The 23,567-nt window shown below is 40.1% G+C and overlaps 1 protein-coding gene and 1 long non-coding RNA gene across 2 annotated transcripts in view; one reads left to right on the top strand and one right to left on the bottom strand.

Annotated features, from left to right (window-relative positions):
• adcy5 (adenylate cyclase 5) overlaps positions 1-23,567 on the bottom strand; it is an 85,582-nt gene that overhangs the window by 56,134 nt on the left and 5,881 nt on the right. The window lies entirely within an intron of this gene.
• Positions 11,823-16,159, top strand: LOC103478492 (uncharacterized). Its single transcript, XR_535812.2, has 2 exons — positions 11,823-12,848; positions 15,974-16,159. It is a non-coding gene; the product is annotated as an uncharacterized LOC103478492 (long non-coding RNA).

Genomic DNA, 23,567 nt, shown 5'->3' with positions numbered 1-23,567 from the left:
ACCCAAACGAATGAACGCAACGGATTGCAGTAATTTAAAAGAGTGTTCATGTGATTAATATGGACTCAGAGTTATAGTGCTGTAAAAAAATTTATTAACTTTAATGAATACAAGATGCAATAATCAACATGATTTAATATTTCATTATTGAGTCTTGCATTTGCATCAGTCAAAGTCTAAAATAGAAAGGTTTGACCATTCAGAAAAGCACACTTCAATATCTGGGTTTGGCTATGTAATGATGTCATAATAAAACTTAAGAACTAAATAAAACAAACAACAAATAATTAAATGACTGATTCTGGAGTTGAAGATTGAAAGCCTCAACAAATGAAATCATTTGAAAGCTGTATTTCGTTTCCACGTACGCAGGTCGTCTTTGTCAAATATTATTTGTCAGACCTTGACAAATAATCTCAGATAGAAGAAATCTGAAAGGGTTCAAGTACCTATTTTACAGAAATGTATCTAAAAGTTTATTAATCACAATTTCATGCTTACTTGTACCATTGGATTAAATATAGGTTTTATAGCTGCTTTATTAAATGAGAAAAATAGATGTTCATGACTAAATTGTTTTACACGATATTGCTTTAAAGCTCCTATTGGTGGAACCTACTGCCATCTAGTGACGGCAATGGTAAAAGAAAAAACAAATAAAAAAAAATAAAGTTAACTTAAATGTTATTTGTTGTTACAACAGAATATGTAAACTCATTAAATGCATTTTCCTACTGCTTATTATAAACATTATTTTGATAACATCCCATTACACATCATTGTAAACCTCAGATGAGTCATGTTTCGTGTTTGCAACAAAACAAGTGAGGAATATAACCTATATTGTGCGCTCGTTACTCCAAACAGCGAAAGACAAGTCAATAAGACAACAGAAGTAAATACTCAACACTGCATCCGACTTCTTTCCTCAAAGCTTTTTGACAGCCGAAGAAGACATTTTCCGCCGCTGATATTTTCGGCGTTCTGGTTTACAACGATGTCACCTAGCTGCTTTAAAGTGGCCCCGATGCCTCACAGGAGATGGGAAACTCGTAACTGAAAGGTCATTCTGTGAGTCATGCCTTTGAAGAAGAAAGTCAAGCTCACAGACAAGAATGAAAGAAAAAAAAAAAAAAAGCATGGTTAATTTTTTATATCGTGCTTCAAAAGAGCAAAGGAACACAGAACACAGACGAACCCGAGATTCTTCCAAATATAGAATCCACGTTGGAGCGAGGGTCAGAGGGCCAACGGGACTGCAGCATGGTACTCGAACTAATTCACTCCCAAAGCTTTAAAAACTCTCACAGGAAGCAAAATAACGTATCAAAATCAAAAGCAGAACTTGCCAAGAGGAGAAATGACATCTTGTAAAGATTAAATTAGGCACCATTGTAAAAAAAAAAAAAACTTTAATAAAGAAAATGTAACAAAAACTTGTGATGACATGCTAGCTTTAATTTTTGTAAACATTTCCAATCCTCTTTCCCCTCTGACTAGCTCTAACTCAAGCTTCCTCTAAATAGTCTATTGTATTTAACATGTAATGACGAATAAACAGATAATTTATCATTTTTACTGTTACCTTTCAGGAGTGTTTGGTTTATGTGGAAATTTTAAATTCAAATGGAGACATGTAGCTGCTTCTGGTCACTAAAGCTGTATTTTACACAACCACTGCATGGCTGTCCAATGTAGAGTGTTCTGAAATCTTGCTCATTGTTCTTGAAGTACTCACCTCCATGAATGCTATGAAGACAGTGAACTGTCTTCACATGACATCACAAATTCAGAGAATTCACAAGTGCAATAGTTCCACGCAGACTGAGGCGGTGAATGCTACCAAGATCCCTTAACACTATCAGTTCTCAACCTTTACACATAGCATGAAGTAGGGCTGTTGTAAAAGAATATTTTAGCAATTGAGTACTCCATACAATATTTTTCCGATTAATCTCTCTCTCTATCTCTCAAAGCTCTTCCTACCGTTTGCTCCAAACAGCTGCCGACGCTGTTCCGAGCGCAGAAAACCTGTCGTCCTCCAAGCATCGCACCACACAGTTTAACAGTACCTATTTGTCCCCCAAAACCTCAGAAAACGCCAGTCAATTCAGCGTCATCCTGCTAGCACTTAGCAACAACTCATAGGCGGAAGTGACAGCTATAGTCTGAACTTGGTTGTAATCCAAAGCCACCATAAGGTAGCAGCAATTGCAGCCAGTAGTTTATTAGTCATCTTGAAGCAGCTGAAGAAGATTCCTCTGGTGTTGCACCACTAAGGTTCGTTGAACCCAAGTTGCTCTTTGAACTTAAGGATTGATGGTTTATCAAAAAAGGACCAGTAAACAAAGCCAAAGACCAGTCAGGTGAAGAATATAGGTATAAAACAAATAAAATAAAGAGCGAATCTTAGATTCCGAGCAGCTAAACTTAAACTCAACTTTGCAGTCGCATTTTCTGAGTGACACATTACAGCTAAAGCTTTGATCAACAGTCAATGGCAACAACAGAAACAAGAAAAGGAAAACATGCAGAGCACTTCTGGATCCTCTTCTCCAAAATCATGTTCCACCACCTCTATCGGTGTTGTTGAAAGGTTTCCAAAGTTTAAAGCGTCGGTGAATTCCCAGGAGACCATAAAACACTTACTTTACAGACAGAAAAAAAACCTTCAGGTTGTAGTAATCTCACAATTGGTTAAATTTGCTTTGGTTAGAGGGAAACGGAACGAACTCACGTCGACTGGTTCCTGTCAGATTCATTTAAATTCATATTTTTTCACCATAGTGTCATGACGCCTTTCTACGTGCCAGTGGTTGTTTCGGCAATATAACGAGTCAGTTTGCAGCTATACCAACACATTCTGGGTTATTATAGCTAGCACTGTGTGACTAAAAGGCCAAATAGATTTTGAAATGTACAAACTGCTTTAGCTGCGTCTCTTTGTGTGGGCGTATGTTTTGTTCACAGGGAGGGCCAATAGTCCAGGAATACTCAATTTGAATAATTACTGGAGCAGAGGAATAGTGTTTATACTGCAATAAATACCTCAGTAATACGGACGAGAAACATGGATGTCTTTGATATATCGCTATTAGAGACAGCTGTAAAAGTAATAATAATAGTAATAAAATGTTATTGTGTTTCTGACTGTATCTTATAAAATATTGCCAGGACAGCAGGTGACTACTGGCACACCTCACAAAAAAACCATACCAATAAAAAACAGCTTTACAGTATGTGGTTTATGATGACGAGGGCAAGGTAGAAAACAAAAATTAGACATTAAGTAGGAATAAGTTTGGCAGCTGAAATCATAATGAGTAGGAAAATGGTAGTTTTCCTCACTGAAAACTCTGGTTTATTAGCTGAAAGGGAAGAAAGAAAAACGTATTTATTTAGGAATAGACTGTAAAGGGATCACAAGGGAGTTATAAACCTTTTCAAACGTACAAATTTAGTACAGTAAAAGTTTTCAGTTTCAGAGTCTGAAGCTGCTTTGCACACGATGCAGCGCTTGTCAAACACTTCACATGCAAACTACAAGACAGACACCAATGTCAACTTTATTTCTTTGTGCTAAAGGTAGCAGCAACTAAAGTTATTATTCAAGGTAATTCCCATTTGCAGATTAGTCAGAACTTATATTTAAACAATGTGCTGTTTTTTTTTTGTTGTTTTGTTTTTTTTGCTTAAAGTAAAAAAAAAAACGGGTAACGTTTGCGTTACCTGTTTTAAAGTTTGTATAATGTCATGTTTTCAATTTCAAACAAAAAGCTGGTCACACTATCTTTGGAGTTAAAAGGTCATATGTAAACAAGATTTTTTTTTTTTATTTGCATATATTTGCATATATATCTCTTGGAAAGCACCAAGAGCCAAACCTGTGGCATATTTTAGCTCTGAAGGTGAAGGCTACAATTTGACTTACAGATGCAGAAATGAAATCCTCTCAGGCTATTATCTGACCTGAGAGAAGGTTCAACTTTATGTGTCGTTTTGCTGAGTGAGCGCCCCCTTCTGCCACCACCAAACACACACAGGGCTCCAGCAGGAAATGCAAAGGGAGAAAAGTAGAAATCTCGTTTGAGTCGTAACTGATGTGCGACCCTTGTGGTAGTGACGCCCTGGGGAGTCAGCCATATCGCCCGCCACAGCTGCCACTGATCTCATCGAATATTGAATTATCAGCTGTGAATTTCTCTAGTTTGATGACAGCACTTCCAGTACACTGTTTTGACGCTTCGTTCACATACACATAGAACAAGCATTCCTGTACTTAAAAAAAATAAAATTAACATAGCACATACATTAGAAGCTTCTACTATAGTCGTTGTACGAGAAGATTTCCATCCATCCATTTTCTGTACACTCTTGTCCCTTAGTGGGGTCGGGATGGTTGCTGGTGCCCATCTCCAGCTAACGTTCCGGGCGAGAGGCGGGGTCACCCTGGACAGGTCACTAGTCTGTCGCAGGGCAACACAGAGACACACAGGACAAACAACCATGCACACACACACTCACACCTAGGGGCAATTTGGAGAGGCCAATTAACCTGACAGTCATGTTTTTGGACTGTGGGAGGAAACCGGAGTACCCGGAGAAAACCCACGCATGCACAGGGAGAACATGCAAACTCCATGCTGAAAGACTGGGGCCAGGAATCGAACACAGAACCTTCTTGCTGCAAGGCAACAGCTCTACCAACTGCGCCACTGTGCAGCCCCATCTCAATATATTAATACCTTTTTTACATTTATCAATAGTCTTCTGTATATGCATCTTAAATGAAAGCTTTTCATCAAACCTTACACCTAGATACCTTACAATATTTACCTGCTTTAAATTTTGCCCACATAACCTAAGATCTACTGTGGGATTAACCCTTTTCTTTGAAAAACATATTACTTGTGTCTTCTCAACAGACAAATGAAACCCCCATTCATGTGAACCTGTTTCAACCTTATTAATTGCTGATTGCATTCTATTTTTTAAAATACTAATATTGCCTCCTCTCACCCATAATCCCCATCATCTGCATATAATGCTTTACTAATTCTAAAATCTATATTATCAAGAATATCATTAATAATTATATTAAAAAGCAACGGACTACATGCACTACCTTCTGAAGTTCCATTTTGTATAGCATAAATATTTGAACAATTTACCCAAACTCTTACTTCTATCGTTCTATTCTTTAAAAAATCATTAATCCAATTAAACATTTTCCCTTTTATTCCCATTTTATCCATCTTAATTAATAAGCCCTCCTTCCAAAGCATGTCATATGCTTTTTCAATATCAAAAAATGTAACTGCCTTCTTCAGTATTCTATTCTTTACATTTATGCATTCACGTAAACTCATGCTCGCCACCTAGTGGACATAAACATAATTCATTCAATCGTCACAATGACCTGAGTTCGATGGCGTCAAGTTCCCATATCACCGCAGTCCTGCGGGCCTCAAGCTCTCCCTCCAACATCTTTCAAGTGATTTGCTCTTCCACCATCAGCCCCCAAGTGTCGAACTCTGCTGACACCGCAGTCCTGCTGCCCTCAAGCTTTTCTGCCACCGACAATCAAGCATGAAGCTTGGGCTCTCATGACACTTCTTTCGTTAGAAGTAATAAAGTTGAACCCAATACCTCAATGTGCCTGTTTTATACATTTTCACAAGGGTATTAGAGAAGCCCCTGACCACAAGTCTGAATACAGATGGCTGCTCCTGTGGCTGGTCTGTAACCGACTGGCTGTCTTGGTGAGTTTCTTCTTCAGATGGCTGCTGGTTCTGCTGCTCCTCTCTGTCCCTCAGCCTGTTGTTCAGCTGTTCCATTTCAAGCTGCAGTTCAGTCCTTATATGCTCCAAGGCAGTGTTTTGCTGCTCCAAGGCAGTGTTTTGCTGCTGAAAGGCGAGGCATCTCTGCTGGAGGACGATGCGATTCACCTTCAGGGCATCGTTTTCCTCCTCCAAGATGTTGTTTTCCGGTCTGAGGATGTTGTGTTTCTCTAGCAGCTCATTGGTTTTCTCCAGCAGATCCTTGTAATCCTCCTCCAGTTCGGTGTAATTCTGCTCCAGTTCGGTCTTTTCCTTCTCCAGGGCAGCGTTTATCTGCTCCAGGACGGTGTTTCTCTGTTCCAGGGGTGCGTTTCTCTGCTCCAGGATGGCGTTTCTCTGCTTCAGGGCAGCGTATCTCTTCTCTAGGACGGCGTTTTTCTGCTCCAGGATGGCGTTTCCCTGCTCCAGGTTGATATTTCTTGGCCCCAAGGTGGTGTTTCTCTGCTCCAGGGCCGTGCATTTCTGCTGCACTTCGGTGAGTCTCTGCTCCAGAGCGTCGTTTGTCTGCACCAGGTTGGCGTTTACCTGCCCCAGAGCGTTGCCTATCTGCTCCTGGGCGATGTTTGTCTGCTCCAGGGCGGTGTTTCTCTGCTCCAGGGCGATCTTTTCCTTCTCCAGGGCCTTGTATTTCTGCTCCACTTCGGTGATACTCTGCTCCAGCTTGATGTTTATAACCATCATGTTGCTGTTTTTATGCCCCAGAGTGGTCTTTTTCTGCTCCAGGGTGGTGTTTTTCTGTTCCAGGGTGTTGTTTCTCTGCTCCAGGGTGTTGTTTATCTGCTCCAGGTTGGCGTTTATCTCTTCCAGAGTGTCGTTTATTTGCTCCAGGGCTGTGTTTCTCTGCTCCAGAGCAGTGTGTCTCTGCTCCAGGGCGGTGTTTCTCTGCTCCAGGGTGGTATTGTCCTCATTTAAAGTGTTGTTTATTTTGAGAAGTTTTTTAAAAGTCTGTCTCTTGCTGACTTCTTTCAAGATGCCTTCAAGTTTCTTTGTCTCTCTAGCTAAGTAAGACGATGGCTTACTCATTGTTGGTCCGTTAGTTAGAAATTGTTGACAATCCTTCTCCTCTTGACTTTTGCAATGGTTATGACGGTGCAGCTTTGTGATGTCCCTCTTGCTCCATAAGAGTGACATCAATTCTCTTTAAGAATTGATGTCACTCTAAAACAAACTTTAAGGCTGAATGCAGCTGTGCTTAGCTGATAGCCATTGGAGACAGTACAACTGGTAATACATCACCAAGGCTGAAATCCGCACTTGGGAGACGGTGGCTCTTGAGGACAATGGACTGGCACAGGAGGGTGCCAGGACCAACAGTCAAAAGGAGCTGTATGACACCGTTAGCTCACTGCAGATGAAGCACCCGGAGGCGTTTTAAGTGGTTGCAGGGTCTTTAACCATGTGAAACTGACTGACAATGCTCAGTTTTTATCAGCATGTCATCCTTCTTACCCTCTGTATAGTGTTACACCAACATTCATGGTGCGTACAGAGCTCTTCCTGGCTCTGATCGGAGAGGCCCCATCTTGGCCTCTTCGACCACATGTCCATCCTGCTGGCGCCAGCATATCATCCACTGATGACACAGATTAGGGCAAGGAAGAAGACAGTCACTGTGTGGCCCAGCAATGCAGCCTGTGCGCTCCAGGACTGTTTTCAGTCCACAGATTGGCAGATCTTCAGAGAGGTGGCTCCTTCTGAGGGAGAGATGATGGACCTGGAGGAATACACCTCCTCTGTCCTTTGCTTCATCTCCAAGTGTGCTGATGATTTCTCCACCTCCAGGACAGTAACCCTTTACCCGAACCAGAAACCCTGGCTGAATGTTGAGGTGAAAGCTCTGTTGAAAGCTGGGGACAGGCGAGGCATCAGCACTCCGAGAAGCAACCTGTACCTCGAGAGTGAAAATTCTCCAACCTAGGGTTAGTGTTAGCCTAACCCTAACCCCTCACTGCCAGATGCACTTAACAAGCCCTATTCCCGCTTTGAGCATCCTAACACCCCCCTCAGTACCAGACTAATACCACCTCTTAGTGACATGCTTCTCCTCACATCTTCTCACAGCAGATATGAGGAAAGCCTACCAGGAAATCAACCCCTGTAAGGCTGCAGGCCCCGACAAGGGAGGGTTCTGAGGGACTGTGTACATCAACTGTCTGAGACATCTTCAACACCTCACTGTTCTGTCACCTGTCCTCTCCCGCTTAAAGACCACAACTATTGTTCGTGTCCCCTAAAGCTCTACAGTGACAGGCCTGAATGACTGCCGACAAAATAGCCCTGACATTAGTAGTCCCCACTAATATTTAAATATGCTGACCCATGTATCAATTCAATTTAAAAATACTTTTAAAAAAATACATTTCCTCGGAAATGTAGCTATTATAGCTGTTTGAATTAGGTTTCTAGTAAAAAAGCGTGAAAATCTATTTCACGCATTTAATTAATTAAATGCGCTGACACGTCATAGTGCCTCTAACGTACAAAGTTGAGTGGAGCTGGCGACCACTGCAAGATGGCGGCCCTACGTCACGTTTGCAACAGCAGGCAAGAGCGGTCCATGAGGCATCTTTTATTATGTCTATGGTTCAACCTCTCACGTCTAGCTAAGCAAGGATGTTGGAACCAACTAACTTTCTCTCTCTTTAGTTGCCTAGCAACTCACTCACTCTTTGGTTACCTAGCAACAGCCTGTTGAGTCACTGGCGCAGCAGCAATTTCTGGTTTTGCCTTCATTCCTCATAATTGCTTAGAAAAAAACAATTAAAAAACATTGTGGTGTGAAAACTATGGATAAAACAGTTAAGTATTTCAAATATTTAAAGAAGAAAAACTAATAAAGTATTGATACAGACTTATTTCATGATATTGTTCAGCCTTACCATAATTAGACTATTTCTGTGTTTAAAATCCATTTTAATTAGTTATTATTTAGGATTATTTTCTACGAAATTGAGTTTGATTAGTTTGAATTTAACTACTGAAATTCATAGTTTGGGTAATGTTATCATTAATCAAATCTATATGAGTTATAGCAACATTTAATTTCCCTTTGGGATCAGTAAAGTTGAATGAATTTGTATCATTTGAAGGCAAAATTGTACCAAGTATTCCTTTTGTCCAGTTTCTAGTGAACATATCTTAGCACACTTAAAATAAGACAAAACTGATTAATAAGAAACTTTTGAGCAAGATATAGAAACTTGTTTAAGTAAATAATTCCTTAATATTGATTAAAACAACTATTAGTTATTTATAATATGAAATGTTATGTGAAATAATCTGAAGATGTAAGAAATTAAACAAATAGACCAGTCAGTCAGTCTTTAAACAGAAAAATAAAACAAATTTAAAGCTCTCACATCTCTATATTTCCTCCTTCCGTATCACAGACGGCTCCCATATGTGAGCATTTATCAGAGCTAGCTTGGTAAATCTGGCTAATCGCTGCTAATATTCTCCATCAAAATGAGAAAATTGACACTTGGCTATTGAGATTTTTTTTTTTAACTCAATACTTTTTAAAAAAAAAAAATATTGAGCTTACAGACATATTAAGGAAATATCCGGTTATTTTAGCAACTCTCGAAGGCAGTGCAAAAAAAAAAAAATAAATAAACAAATATAATTAAATAAAACTATAATATGCAAATATAGTAGGAGCAAATAGAAACAACCAGGAAGTTGCAAAAGCATTCCTGTACTTAAAAAAAATAAAATTAAAATTGAAACAAACATCTTCCAAAGGAGGTACTTTCATATTTTTTGAGGTCTTTCTAATCCCTTAAGAATGTCCATCCTAGTCTTATTTTCAGGAACAAAACCCGACAAACACACACACGATGGAGATCTTAATTTAGATTCATTTGTTATTTTTTTATGTAATTTACCAGAACAATCCAAGAGTCAGACACAGGCTTAAAAGATGCACAACGTTAGCAGGATGTTTATCTTGATACATTCATTTTAAAAATGAATGAATGCTAAAAAAAAATATGCCAACTCTTCTCCTGAACCCTGACTGCTGCTGCAGCAGCTGCAGCAACATGAAAATGTTTGAACCTGCTGCACTCAAGGCTGTAAAGCAACCCAGCTGTAAAGCATCACTCCCTGCGTTTGGCAGCGCTGATCCTTTCACCGAATAATCACAAAGCAAAACCTTGATGATACTGACGGATCACTGCCTCTTCCTCAGAGCTCTCCTCTTTCCCTCTACATTTAGGAAAACCAGCTGCTTTCTCCCCCGTCATCACTCCTCCTTAGTTCTACACGGGGGACAAAAGAAAAGAAAGATCCTGCTGATGGCACAAAGCCAGCCAGAGGAGGTGTTTCAACAGTTCATCATTATTATATTTAGCACTTTTTAATCCGTGCATCAACCGATCGAACGCCGCGCGTCTTGCATCTCCTCCCAACATCTTTTAATGGCGCTGAAAAGATTCCTCTGCAGATGAAACTGGAGATACCAGACAGTATCGGTCATTCCTATTAGAAAGAAAACAAGCGGTTGAAGTGTGTAAGAGAGAAAAGGCTCGTCAAGAGAAAGAGAGCTAGCTCAGTGGGAAAAGGACCAAGCCTCAAACACAACATACCAGGCATGCCTCGTCTGACCCTTTGATGCTGCACGTGAATCTCACAACTCCTCTGTTATTTATTTGACACCAATCAGAGAAACATGATTGGTCCGTGCAGCTAAATTTGGAACTGAACTAGATGAAAAATACAACTAATTTGGGTAACGTTTCTGCAGGCAAGTATATGAAGGCCTCTTTGAGGGCAATTCTTTGATCGATCCTCTGGATAAACTCTCGACATTGTGTTATTACTTTTCCGTTTAAACTCTACCTCTTATCTTTCAGTTCCCGAACACACGACGTCAAACATTCTCTCGTGTTCAGGAGAAAAATCTGGACGGAAGACGAAAGAAAAAGCGGAAAAAGTCCAAGGAAAAACCTCAAACGGTTTTCAGAGAAACGGGACAACCGTCGATTGAAACAGAACAAAAATAATTCTCCCTCTTTCGAAGAAATAATAATGCAATCAAGGACTGCTTGATTGCGCAGTCTATGGCTGGTTTCCATTTTTGCAATCCTGAACTTTCATCCAAGAGCACATTATCACCCTGAACCCTTAATCTCCGTTTGGCTGTTCGTCGTTTCCGTTTGGACGGCAGTTCAGTTTAAGCAAATGATGTCAGCCGATGTTGAGAGACAGTTGAAAGCCGTAACTCTTCAACCCTATGAAGGCCCTTATGTAAAGTCGCTCCAAGCTCCGTGCAGAAGGTGCAGCTGTGCTGAAATGCACGTCACTGTTGCACACTTCCTTTTCTATGGCGTCCGTGGAAGAGCAGAAATGAACGTCTCATAAAAACAAACAAATATCCTTCCGAATAAGCAGCCGTGGCAGATGGCTGCGTGCACAGAAAGAAACAAAGTCTGTGAAAGAAAGAAAAAAAAAACAGTAAACAAAACTCATTCCTCCAGGGTCATGGCTGTTTTTATTTATGCCTTGCAAAATGAATTATATTCTAAAGCGAAACGTTTGAACCCAAAACATTACAGAGACTGGAGGGTTATTATTATCCCCTTTTGTATTATTCAACATAATCTCATGTTGCAACCGCAAACTTCGGCGGGTTTTACTGCTAATACATAATTATGAACCTAAAGGAAGTAGTATTTAACCCCATTTACTTAAAGTACCCTAAAAAAAACAAGGTCCAGCTAATTGCCTTCAGGAGCACTTTGCCCCAATAGTCGCCTGTGTGTAATTTCCGTGCTAGGTCAACTTACTCTTAGAGGCAACACACTCGTATTTGTGAGTGACATTTGGAAATCATTTAATTTGACTTCATTTCACAATAATCTACCAATCTATTTTGGTTTAGGTCATAAAATTCTAATAAAAACCCCGGAACATTTTTGGCTATTACATGTAAAAACAGGGAACAGGGTTTAAGTGGCCTGCAGAGGAGTGTGACTGAAAAATAATGCCGTGAAAATTCAACCAATCGAAAGTGGGTAGGATCCTCACTCCAAAGCTTCAGAATAAAATTAAACATCTGATTCCTGGGGTTACATTTGGACCACGGCAATCTGTTTTTATCCGAGAAGATGCGGTGGGAAAATAAGGTCTCAGAAAACATCCCTGGTACCTGGAAAAGCTTTCTGAACTGGAAAGATGTTTTATGTTGGGTTTAGATGAGAGTAAAAACACAAAAGTGAAATTTATAAGAATGTTTGGAGTAGGGGGGAAATCAGATATATAACCAAAACAAGTCGGTCCAGTCTTGAAACAGCACTGCCGCCTCTGGCACAGTGAGCGCTTTTGCTTTGAATATTTTATGATGGACTTCAAAAGAAATACCGCTGAGGTTCTTCTAATTTCCATGTTTATCAGCTTGGTATCATTTTGTTGTTGTTAGCTGTGGCACTAGTGAATTTCTGATATCTGGCAGGAAAATAAAGATGCAGGAGAACTGAAAAGGTGTCTTGCCTCGGCCTGAATTTATGAACGTGCGTCACATGCCTCACACTCAGCTCCTCGGTTCACAGTTTAATCCACACCGGCTTTGTGATGTTCTGCGTCTGCCCGTCTGTTGCGCTCGGGTGTCTGATAGCCAGACTGGGGGGCCAGCAGACATGTTCTGAGTGATCAAACACGCCCACGCCGCGGTTTCCTCAGCACCAAGCCAAAACAAACCGGAGGGCCGTCGGACAGAATCGCAGCTACAACTGGCCCGTTTCAGGGACGGTTTACTCTGTAAGCGCCTTTTAAAATATGCAGGTGGACCAACCAAAAACTTCGAATGGTTGTTTGGCGGTGACAGCTTTTCCTAGCAGCTCAGTTTAAAAGAAACCGTCTAATGTGTCTTCATTTGATTCAATGCCAGAGCAAGGAGACTTACAACTACAAATCTATATCTACATTGTTTTGCACGCCAGAACTCAGATGTTCAAATAATCCAAAACATAGCAAACAGTTCATTCAGTATTTCAACAATAATTGTCGGTAAGTGGATATGAATTGATTTTAAAGTCTTCCTGCCTTTAATCACAGGCAGGAATGCTAACATGCCTGAAAATCTTTTTTTGTATTTTGATTGCTTTTTTATTTACAGTCTTGAATTTTCACAATTTCTCTAACCTCATTGAAATGTAACTGGAAGTGTGTAGTGAAATGTAGCCAATTAGGTAGACTAATGACAGTGTTATTCGAAGAAAACTCCAAACTAACACAAAAAATAAATTTGTGGGGAAAAAAAGGTACTTAATAGAGACAACCTGGAGAAGAACAGAAGCGAGGCTTTCAGAGTTCATAATTAGCGTCGGGTTTCCCCAGTTTATAGACCTCTGCTGAAATGATTTCCTCGTGAGCCTTTTATCATTCGTCATAAAAATATAAAGTATTCCCCGAGGGAAAAAACAGAGTCCAAGAAATTATTCTTTCTGCAGAAGTCACAATAAGAAAGTAAAAATTGCATGTGAAAATTGGTGTCCACGTTTAATCAGCTAAAAACTGTTTTAGCAGAAGACACCAAACATACTCATCTAAATTAAATGAGTCACATAAAATAACGATGGAACTGAACAATCCAAGAAAACTAACAAATAACATCAAACCAAAGCTTAAATGAATAAATAATACAAATCTCTAGATGTAAAAACTCCTTTAAAAAGTTGATTTTGCGTTATTCCCTCTTTGCCTCCCTTTAATGAACAATTAAAATTCCCTTTTATAAGTCAATTTCTCAATCAATTGCTTACCAAGAGTCTCATAATGATAAATGACGCTGTATTCACCTTGTTCTCAGCCTTTCCACTTTTCAACAAAAGAAAGATTAAACGGGAAAAAAAAATACGTAGGAAAAACTATTATGCATTACATATCTAATGAGGACTAGAAATCATTTACTTACAAAGATGTGAGGCAAGTTAATATAAGATACCAGGTGGACTAAAACCCCAACAAGTAAATAAATAAATGAAGCTCTTTATTTTTTCTGAGTGGACTGAAATCCAGAGGTTCTACCAAAAACCTTCACTTCCGGCAACAGACGACTTCATGAGATTATGTTGAACTGCGCCGCCTTTGATTCCGCTTGCAGGGCATAACGCGGATCAGGGTGGCTTCATGAGGATGACAGCTACAACTTAACTCTGACCTGTAACTCGTGAGCAGCCGTATCCGGCTAAGCCCGTTTAGCAGCTGCGGCTCTCCTGCACCGTCCATATAAGGCGGGACGGTGGAGACCGGCGGCGTTATCACACCCAGAGCTCCTCTGCTGCGCTGCTCCGCGGTCACAACACATCGCTGCCTAGGGATCCGAGGGGATAAGTCTGCTCTTTGACAACCAGCCAAAGGATAACGATAAACCTCAGAGTCAAAAGACGCTCGGCTCTGCTCTCTCCTGATCTGGACCCTGTGTAATTTTAGAGTCTGCTTTAGCTCAATGCAGCAGGTCCTTTCTAAATATAAAAAAAAGGGAGGGAAAAAGTAGATGTGCAGAGACACTATTCTAGATCCTGTGAGAATAAACACAGCAGACAACAGTCTAAAAAAATAATAATTTACAAGCAGGATTCAGTCAAACAAAGTGGACTTGATATGGTCTTTATTATTTATCACTTTGTGTTTTAAACGGTCTTTGAGATTTGCTTGTCAGATGTAAAGTGATTTATAAATAAGAGGGGAAACATGTGCAGTAGTTTCATATTTTTGCATTTACTCAACTTGTTTAGCAATGCTGCACATGACAATCTTTTCAAATGTGCACATGCAGAATGTTTATATGCATGACTTTGAAAATAGGTAGCACAAATGGGTGGGATGATATAATCCTGGATTCAAGATGAAATGAGACTCTAGCAATTTTAGAGAAAAACATCCATCTATTTTCATAAATAGAGTTGAACAAATCTTAACATATGTTCCTCACAATACGGCGAAGAGTATCTTTTTCTCGTAGAATTAAATTTAAAGACGGGTAAACGATATGTTCTTCTTCTATATGGTAAACGGTAACCTTTAATAAGCTTTGTGGTCATTTTGGGTAAAAGATCTGAGTCTTTACCTAAGATATCACAGGGCAGAGTTGCACAATCGGCCCTATAAATACCACAGTAATTGCACTTTGTTTGACCCTCATCTTGCTGATGAGTCGCCGGTAAATGTGCATGTACTTGAGAATATTTTTGTTTAATGGCAAAGCAGGATTTCTATCGTGTCTAGCCTTTAATGATGTGCAGACCAGACCAAAGATTGGCATTCGTTAGCGATGATAATGAAATTACATCCTAGAATCTACATAACGGCAACATAATGGGCTCAATGGATTCCACGCGCCACCTCCACAATGACAGCATGTGAGGAGAAGACATGCGACATATGCACAGAGGCTCATTTCATGGGGCTGCACACACGACTCAGGTTGACGGAGGCGAGCTTTTCTTCTTTTGTTGATGCTGGAATTTGTAATATAGTACCTGCACTCACATTTGAGAATGTTTAGTGGAGGGAGGGGGGTTATTGGAGCTTCAGGCTAAGAAGGCCACAGATGTTATTAAAGGGGCAGCATTACGGGTTTCTCAGCCGTACAGTCCCATTATATAGCGCAATCAAGCAACTATGTTACCTTCAGTTGCTATAAAAGAGCTGTATGTATCAAATATGGCTTAGAAGAAAGTTGACTTTGTAATTTTAACGCCTTGAAATTGGGCCTCTGTCTCTTTAAGAAGCTTTTGATCTTTTCTGAAACTGCATTCAGGAAGTCATCGCAATGATCGTTATTTCAGGGATAGAGCGAACATGTTTGATGTTTTATTTATTGCTTGGTAAACAACAAATGATTTTCATTTCCTATTAATAAAACACAACTTTGTCCTGGATCTACTGAGACCAATCAATCATGAGTTTTGGTTGAAGTGGAGAGCACAGAATATGACCAGGTGGAAGGGGAACAACACATTAGATACTGCCAAGAAGCAGGGACTAATTGCTTCCTGAGATTTCATGCATTCTAATGGTTTCAGACATGAGGCTGCCCACCCACGCAGACACACACACACACACACACACACACGCATAATCCAGGTTGTATTCATGAGGATGAACCCGGTATCCACTTTCTGTTCCAGCTGCAGCCATGCCCAGTACAGGGAGATTTACTGTCTCTGTCCATGGAGTACCTCTGATTCACCGATTGTGAGGCGGGCCTGTACATATGATACCAGGAAGCGATCCTTTTGGTACTGGCAGCAAGCAGGGTTCCACTAATTAAAGTAAATATGGCACAACACACACAGGCCAGCAGACAGGCAACACATCAGGTCCTCTTTTTTTTTCTGGGTTACATTATGTACTGTTGTCATCATTTTTTTTGTGTTTTTACTATCACTTTTTGGTCCAAGGTACAGTTCTCTCCAGCAAGGGGGTCAGTCTTAGGGTAAAGCACAAGTTGTACTTCAACTAGAAAAGGACAAATCCTGTTCAAAAGAAATTATTTGATGATTACTAAGCTATGCGGTTGCACGGCAACAAGGACCAGGAGGAAGCAGTGAACAGCAGGAGGTGAACAGTTTCAGGAGAGTCCGTCTCTGCACCAAAACAGGCACTCGAGACAAATGTCCTGTCAGAATCTCATCTCAGGTAAACAAGAAAGAAGCCTTGAACCAAGACGAGAAGAACTACAGGACTGCAGGAAATGTTCCAAACAAGTTCTGTCTGCAGCACTTGAAGCAGGTTCGCCAACAACTGGCAGCGGGCGATGTGATAAATTATTGAAACTTCATCTTGATTTTATAGAATCCACTGTGAGTTTACAAAGAAGCAAGAGAGAAGTTTCAGAAGACAACAGAATTGCTCATTTGATTGCTAAAAGTTTGTTACATTTGCGATTTCAACCTCTATCTGCCTTGAATGTGCAAGACTTGGAAACGGTGACAGCCTGCTGGATGACGTCGAAACAGGGTGGAGACATTTACAGTTTGAAAAATTGTAAACAGCATGAAAAGGATGCTGAGAACTAAGGGAGGCCAACAGCTGCCAGTTTGTGTTGTACATACCAGTGTCTTGCAAAACTATTCATCATATGACCTTAATGTAAGTATTTTATTGGTACTTTATGTGACAGACCAATACAAAGTAGATCATCTGAAGAGAGAAAGCAAAACGATACATAGCGATAAAAAAACTTTTGAGTGGTATGTCGTGATATCTAATGCCCTTCACTACGAGACCCCAAACTATGGTCCAGTTCAACCCATTTTCTCTAGAAGTCTAGAATGGTAAACTGTGTAATTTAGTCTCAATATAAATCCAGAAGGCGGCTGCATGTTCTGGATGGAGTGTATTGACATAGCTGTGAACCGGGCCCAAACGACAACCCTGACCTGAGAAGTGATGGTCACAGATGCTCTCCGTCTAGACTGAGCTTGAACTTGAAATTTCAGGCTCTGCATACGATGTAGAAAGCTGGTAGAGAAATACACTCGGAAGTTTTGTAGCTTGAACTCCAAAAAAAAAAAAAAAAAGGTGATTCGGTAAGGTAGTGATTTATGAGACTAACCCATCAGTATTGCATGAAAAACACGCCAGGGTTTAATAAGAGTCGCTTTTAAAAAGGCACGATCATGAGACTCGTCATGTCTTTTGCTATGAGCAAATAAATATTACAATCATTTGAAGCATAAGCTACAAACAACGTACGCCCTAATGGGAAAATAAAAAAAAAACAAAATTTCAGTCCAAGTAGCGTCCAATCAATCTGACATTAATGAGAGCAGCATCTCTGATAGGTTATTCTGCTGGTTCTCCAAATATGGATGGGCAGGATTATGACATTGTAAAATCATAAATACTGTTCTTACTGTACAGATAAGATCAGTTTTTTAAAAGCAGCCTCTTATGATATCTAAATGTTTTGCATAGCAGTGGAAATTAAAAAAAAAAGTGGGAGTGCATCATGAGAGCATTAACACATTTCTACCAGAGCCAACACTGTCATATTTAGTGAGCAGAAAGAGGGCCAAAATAAATACAAATTAAGTCAAAGAGTCGGAACAGAACCAAAGCATTTTTCTAATATTAACGCTGAAACGGTTTTTCACTCCAAGTAGCCACTCGGCTCAATCAGAGCTGAAATTAATATGCTGCTTCCAACGAAAAGAAGCAGGACGGTTTAGAACGGACTCCAGAGCATGAACTCGGAACGACACGACAACTGCGACGCCACAGTTTCAGTAACATGTACGTGACATGTGGGATAGCATGACGAGTGTTGATGCAGAGCGTCTCACAGAACCTGGCTCTGCAGATTGCTCCTACGCAACCGCACCTGTCTGTCCAAACAAGCTGCTTGAGAAAGGTCTTTTTTATCTCAGTGCCTTTAGACTCACACATTTTTATTTAGTAGCAAAGAAAGCTAATTCAGTCATTTGTACCTTTTGGTTTGCCACACAGGCAACGAAGCTGTTTTATTTCAAAAAGTTTCAGGAAAAGTGCAGCAGGGTAGGGCAATCACAGCGGGAGCAGAATTATGTCACCTGTTGAAAACTGAACCAATGATGACATGGCGGCGCATTGGCTCCCCTGTTCTCCACTGTTAAAAGATAAGAGCCAACATCAACGTTAGTTCTGAAGGTTTGAGAAACATGATTACAGAATGACAATAATGCAACTCACACGTTCGGTATGAGGTGTTCATTGAGGTAGATATAAATAAAACTAAGAACATTCCTGTTGGTGAATGTTCACCGATAATTTGTGAGGTCTTCCTGTTTTCCAATCCAAAGCAATTGAAACACAATTTTTCTCCTCAGAAATTAAAGTTTATGTATGAACAAATCAAGCCCAATGAAAATATTTCAAAGTCAAGTCTGAAAAGTTAGAAAGTAGTCTACACACTGGAACTACTGCAGAGTTTAGTTCTTCTAATGATTTGTGGCGCACACCCTTGATTATAATCTGGATATTACAAACTCTTCTATAAATTCTGCGACAAACTGCAGAGACTACATAAAAAAATAATTGGTTTCTATTCAATTGACTCATGGTATTCTTTTAAGCAATGGGGAAAGTGGTAGGCTTCTTTCAGCCAGCTCACAGACAGTGCACAATGATCAAACCATGGCATACTTTGATACTGCAATATAGCCTTTGTGTGCGAGTGTGTGTGTGTTTTTTTTTTTACCAGATGTAGAAAATGCCTGCAAAGATCACCTCCACACTCTGGACATTGACTTTTTAAGGTGGACAATACTTTACAGTCCCTTTTTGGACAAAACAAAAGACTGATACAGTCATATCACCACACAAACAACTAAAACTGCCCTCCAAATCCAACTCTGATATCTGGGTGGGAAAAACAAAAGTGCATTTATTTGATAACTTTTCCAGACATTTGTACACAAAGCTCATAATAACAATTTCTTGCTTAGACTAAGAAGGACTTCCCCTCAGAAAACACATAAAGGAACTAGCTAAGCTTTGTCAGCCGACACAATGAGACCACAGTGTCAGCGGTCTCATGCTAGGAGTCCTGCAGGGAGAAACTAAAAGCGGGACGGCATATGACCAGCTGTTCTCAAGGTCCTGAAACCACGGCCCTCATGAGCTTCAAAACAACCACAAACAGACATGAGAAAAAGAAAGAATAAGCCAGGTAGTCACAGTACAACTCCCCCGAATAATAATAATAATAATAATAAAATATGCTTAAGTTGGCATGTTAGATTGGATAACTGGTTATTATTTGTGAAGTACTGTCACTCATACTACTTACCATTACTGAAAGGAAAAAAAGAAAACAAAACAAACCTGCTGAGGATGTCAGGAACATTTAGATGAGGGAGGAATAATAATCTGAAAAGGTGAGGCTTTTGAAATAGACTGATGTTTCGTAGGTCAGCGCAATTAAGAAAGAGCAAAGTAGCTAAAAATTATTTCTCCTCAAATGAGAGTAGACCCAAGCAGTGTCACCGTGACACGTGGAAACACAAAGAAAGAACAAATACAATCCAAGAAACCTGCAGGTTCATCATGTGTTGACAAACTGAAAAGTAAGACAGTAGATAATAGTAGATACCACGAGAGTAAAAGCTTTATTATACATGTGATCAGAGAAACGCACTTAAAATGTGGTCAAGCTGATGAAGAAGAGACGTCTGATGGAAAGGCCTCTCCAGTCTGGTTACGACATCATCACAACAGCACAATAAATGCATTAGAAAGACCTACATATTGTGTTAAAGAGTTTCACGTGGTATTCTTCTGTTGCCATAGAAGCCTGAGTCAATGTGTGGCTGCTAACAAGGCTGTTATGGAGACTGAGAACTGTGCAGAGAGTAGAGGAGTACGCCTGCTGCTGTTTGCTTTCTTTTCCAACGCTCACAACCCAGAGGATTGTGCCCCTGACCTCACCTCTAAGGTTGAGCTCAGCTACAAACCCTACGGCCTTTCTTTACCACGACAGATTAAAGCAGTGCACGCATTTCTTCAATCTGTTCACCTCCTTCATCGTCCTACAAGATCCCTAAACTCCTCGACTTGAGGAAAAGACCTCATCGGAAGAGAGCGGCTTTCCATTACCTCTACGACTTAAAGAGATATTCACTGATCTCAGGGATGGTTGAGGTGTTGGGAAACCTACCACCGACTACAGCGATAGCGGCACTCTCCTCGTGTCAACTGTGGGTGACGACCTTGACCTCCAGAGCCTGGGGTTAAATCCTTGACTTCTGAAGCAGGTTACAGGAAACTTTCTCTACGTGAGCCCACGTGAGCTCAGGTAGAGTGTCGCAGTTGGGAGTAACGTGAACCTCTGGTTTGTGAGGATTTCCAGTGCATAATCGGTTTTGGGAAGTGAAGTAGACGTGGCCAAGAACTCCATACCCATATCGAAAGAGTCTTCATGGCAGAACGTAATTTCTGAACTTTAAAAGAAGTGACCCCAACTTTGACAGTCTAAAAATATACCGCTATAAGATTCTGTATTTTCAACCAGTGACTCCATTAAAGAGGCTCTATATAATTTCACTGCGTACAAAAGAAAATCTCATCTTATATCTCATCTTATATCACCATTCAGAACACAAACAATCCAGATGAGGTCATGATGTTCAGTTCAGGGCCGATTCAGGACAGAAATTGCAAAAAAATACACTGCTCAAAAAAATAAAGGGAACACTTATACACTTAAGTGTTCCCTTTATTTTTTTGAGCATCTTATATTAGCTTTTAATCCCCAGTCTGTTAGGCGACATGCTGGATTAGAGATTAAAGACGAGATGGAGGATTTTCCAGGTGAGCATCGCATTGTAACACAATGAGTTCAGCGAGTTACAGGACAATATCAGATCTCCAAGGTCGATCAAACTTGGAAAATCTCAGAGGTTTCTACGCCTTCAAAATCAGTTTCAGTCTGGAAATACCATCAACATTTTAATCATTAGAAGATGAAGCTGCAGATGAAGAGGTTTTGTATAGCAGCGATCTGTTGCAACTCTTCATCCAGGAACAGCTCTCTGTGCAGTGAGGATAATTGATACAATGTACAAAATAGGTGGGAGGAGTTCAACACCAAGGTTCAGAGTTTTCTTTTTAAGGTATCATATGGCAGCTACCGCAAACTTATAATAAAATCCACGTTGTGCTAACTGTGTTTTCCTTCTACCTCTTTATCTCTGCGTATGGAGCCAAGTGTGCTTCTCGGTGGTTTTGTCAAGAACGTTTTGCATTTGTGGTTTCACTCTGGACGACTCAACATCCGTCAGTCTTCCAGCGTCCAGCCTGTGTGCACAATTTGGAGGTGTGCACCTGATGCACTCAGCACTTCAGAGGCTTATAAAGGCCGTTGGGAGTCAGATGTGGGTGTGATGAGGTTGTCTCCCCTGCGTGAAGCCGGCGTAGCCACTCTTCCTTCAAATTCTCTGCTAATCAAGCCACGCATGTGTGTGTGGTCTACGCATCAAAGATAAGGTGGCACTGCTGATCCCAGGATCCTGATGTGCTGCACGGAACCGTGACAGGACAATGTTTTCTGACCAAATAAAGAGTTCAGGCCCCTTGTAAGAGCTCAAAGCTATGTGGATCCTATGTTTTGTTTAATATCATAGAGAAATGGATGAATTTCACACAGTTTCTTTTAGCCTTAAAGCATTGCCCTCTGACTCATGAGCAAAAGATGCCTGGAAATTAAATATCGACCTGGATGTACGGTTTAGTTCCGACATCTGGCCAATCCCAGAGTAAAGTGACTTCGGATTGACGATTTTCTTATATTTACTAGGATTTAGGCCGATATACACACCCTCAACCTGAATGTGAGGAGTTAACTGAGAAGTGTGTCGTTTCAAATATACAGAGCCTTTTACAGCGGATGGCACCAACAGTGTCCTGCACTCGGTTATCAGTAGATGTTGCAGAAATATTGTGGTGTTAAAACAGGTTAATTTCTAGATTTTGGATTTTTGTTGTCCCATTAAGGATGCACAGCAGGGCCGGAAAAAAAAAAAAAAAAGCTTAACTCACAATTCTATCAACTGTCAGGACAAACATGCATTTGTCTTTTTTCTTCTTTTTTTTTTTTAATGGACGTGTTGTTGCAAATCTGAGTTAAGTGCTCTTCTTCACCGCCGCTAATGTACCAGTCAGACCCGACATAAAATTAACAGCTGCTGACAAATTAAATGCGTAGTTGTCACATAATGCTGAGTCGGTCTACATATTTGTTGAGGATTTTTAATGAAGATTAATAGTCTTATTTACATGGACGATAAAAATGTAAAAAAAAAAGAGAGATAGAGAGAAAGAGAGAGAAAACAACCACATTAACATCGCAAATCTAATTTGAGCTGTGGCTTGCAGCCCGAGTTGAATACTAACCCACAGAAGAGTTACCACACTAAACCGATTGATTGCAGGTTTGGGGGGGGAAATGTATAACATAATTTATAAATTTCCCCTGAAAATAATTTCTCCATGAGTTGGTATTTGCTACTAAATAAAAAACACAACGTGGAAACTATTCATCCGTTTGAGATTTCACCGTCAAATCAGTTTCCTCTGATGCAGAGCAACAGCAGAGCGATCATTTACGCCATGTTTTGAAAGGTTTTAGATACTAAAAAGCAAGGGGACAAGTGGAGAATTAAAATGTACTCCAAAAAAATAAAAATGGCGAGACAAATTTGATCTTTCTGTGCATGTGAGGATTCTTTGCTGATAAGAGTGTGGTCAGTGCATCAGCACAAACACGTTACTATGGAGCTGATATGCGACTGGAAGCTAGCAAATCTCAAGTTTCCCTAAAGAAAATTGAGAATTTTTTTTTTTTTTTACATTTACAATGACATTCACAGTGACATTAACAGAAAGACCGTATTGGTCGCTGCAGCATCCTGTCGGAATGCTGGGCTCCACTCAGGTAAAGCTAAATCATTAGAATCATTGTGTTCATGTTCAAGCATCAATATCGATTGGAGCCGGTCACAATAATGTAAACCTGATCGAAGGATCGAAGCTTTGCTTTTAGTTTTTTAGACACCTATATGAAAACGACACTTTTCAGGTCATAGCTGAAGCACATTCTTTTTAACTTGCAATTTTTATGAGCACTTTTTACACATTAAAAAAAAAAGATTATTTAGAAAAATGAGAGAAAGGATAAGCTGAATACTTTTTTTTTCTGAAATCCTTTTCCTCTGTTTGAGCCAGAATAATATAACGGCATAA

This window comes from Poecilia reticulata, chromosome 2 (assembly GCF_904066995.2).
Source record: "Poecilia reticulata chromosome 2, P_reticulata-male-v2, whole genome shotgun sequence".
Lineage (NCBI taxonomy): Eukaryota > Metazoa > Chordata > Actinopteri > Cyprinodontiformes > Poeciliidae > Poecilia > Poecilia reticulata.
The sequence above is the reverse complement of the archived record's forward strand: the minus strand, read 5'-3'. Positions and strand labels throughout refer to the sequence as shown.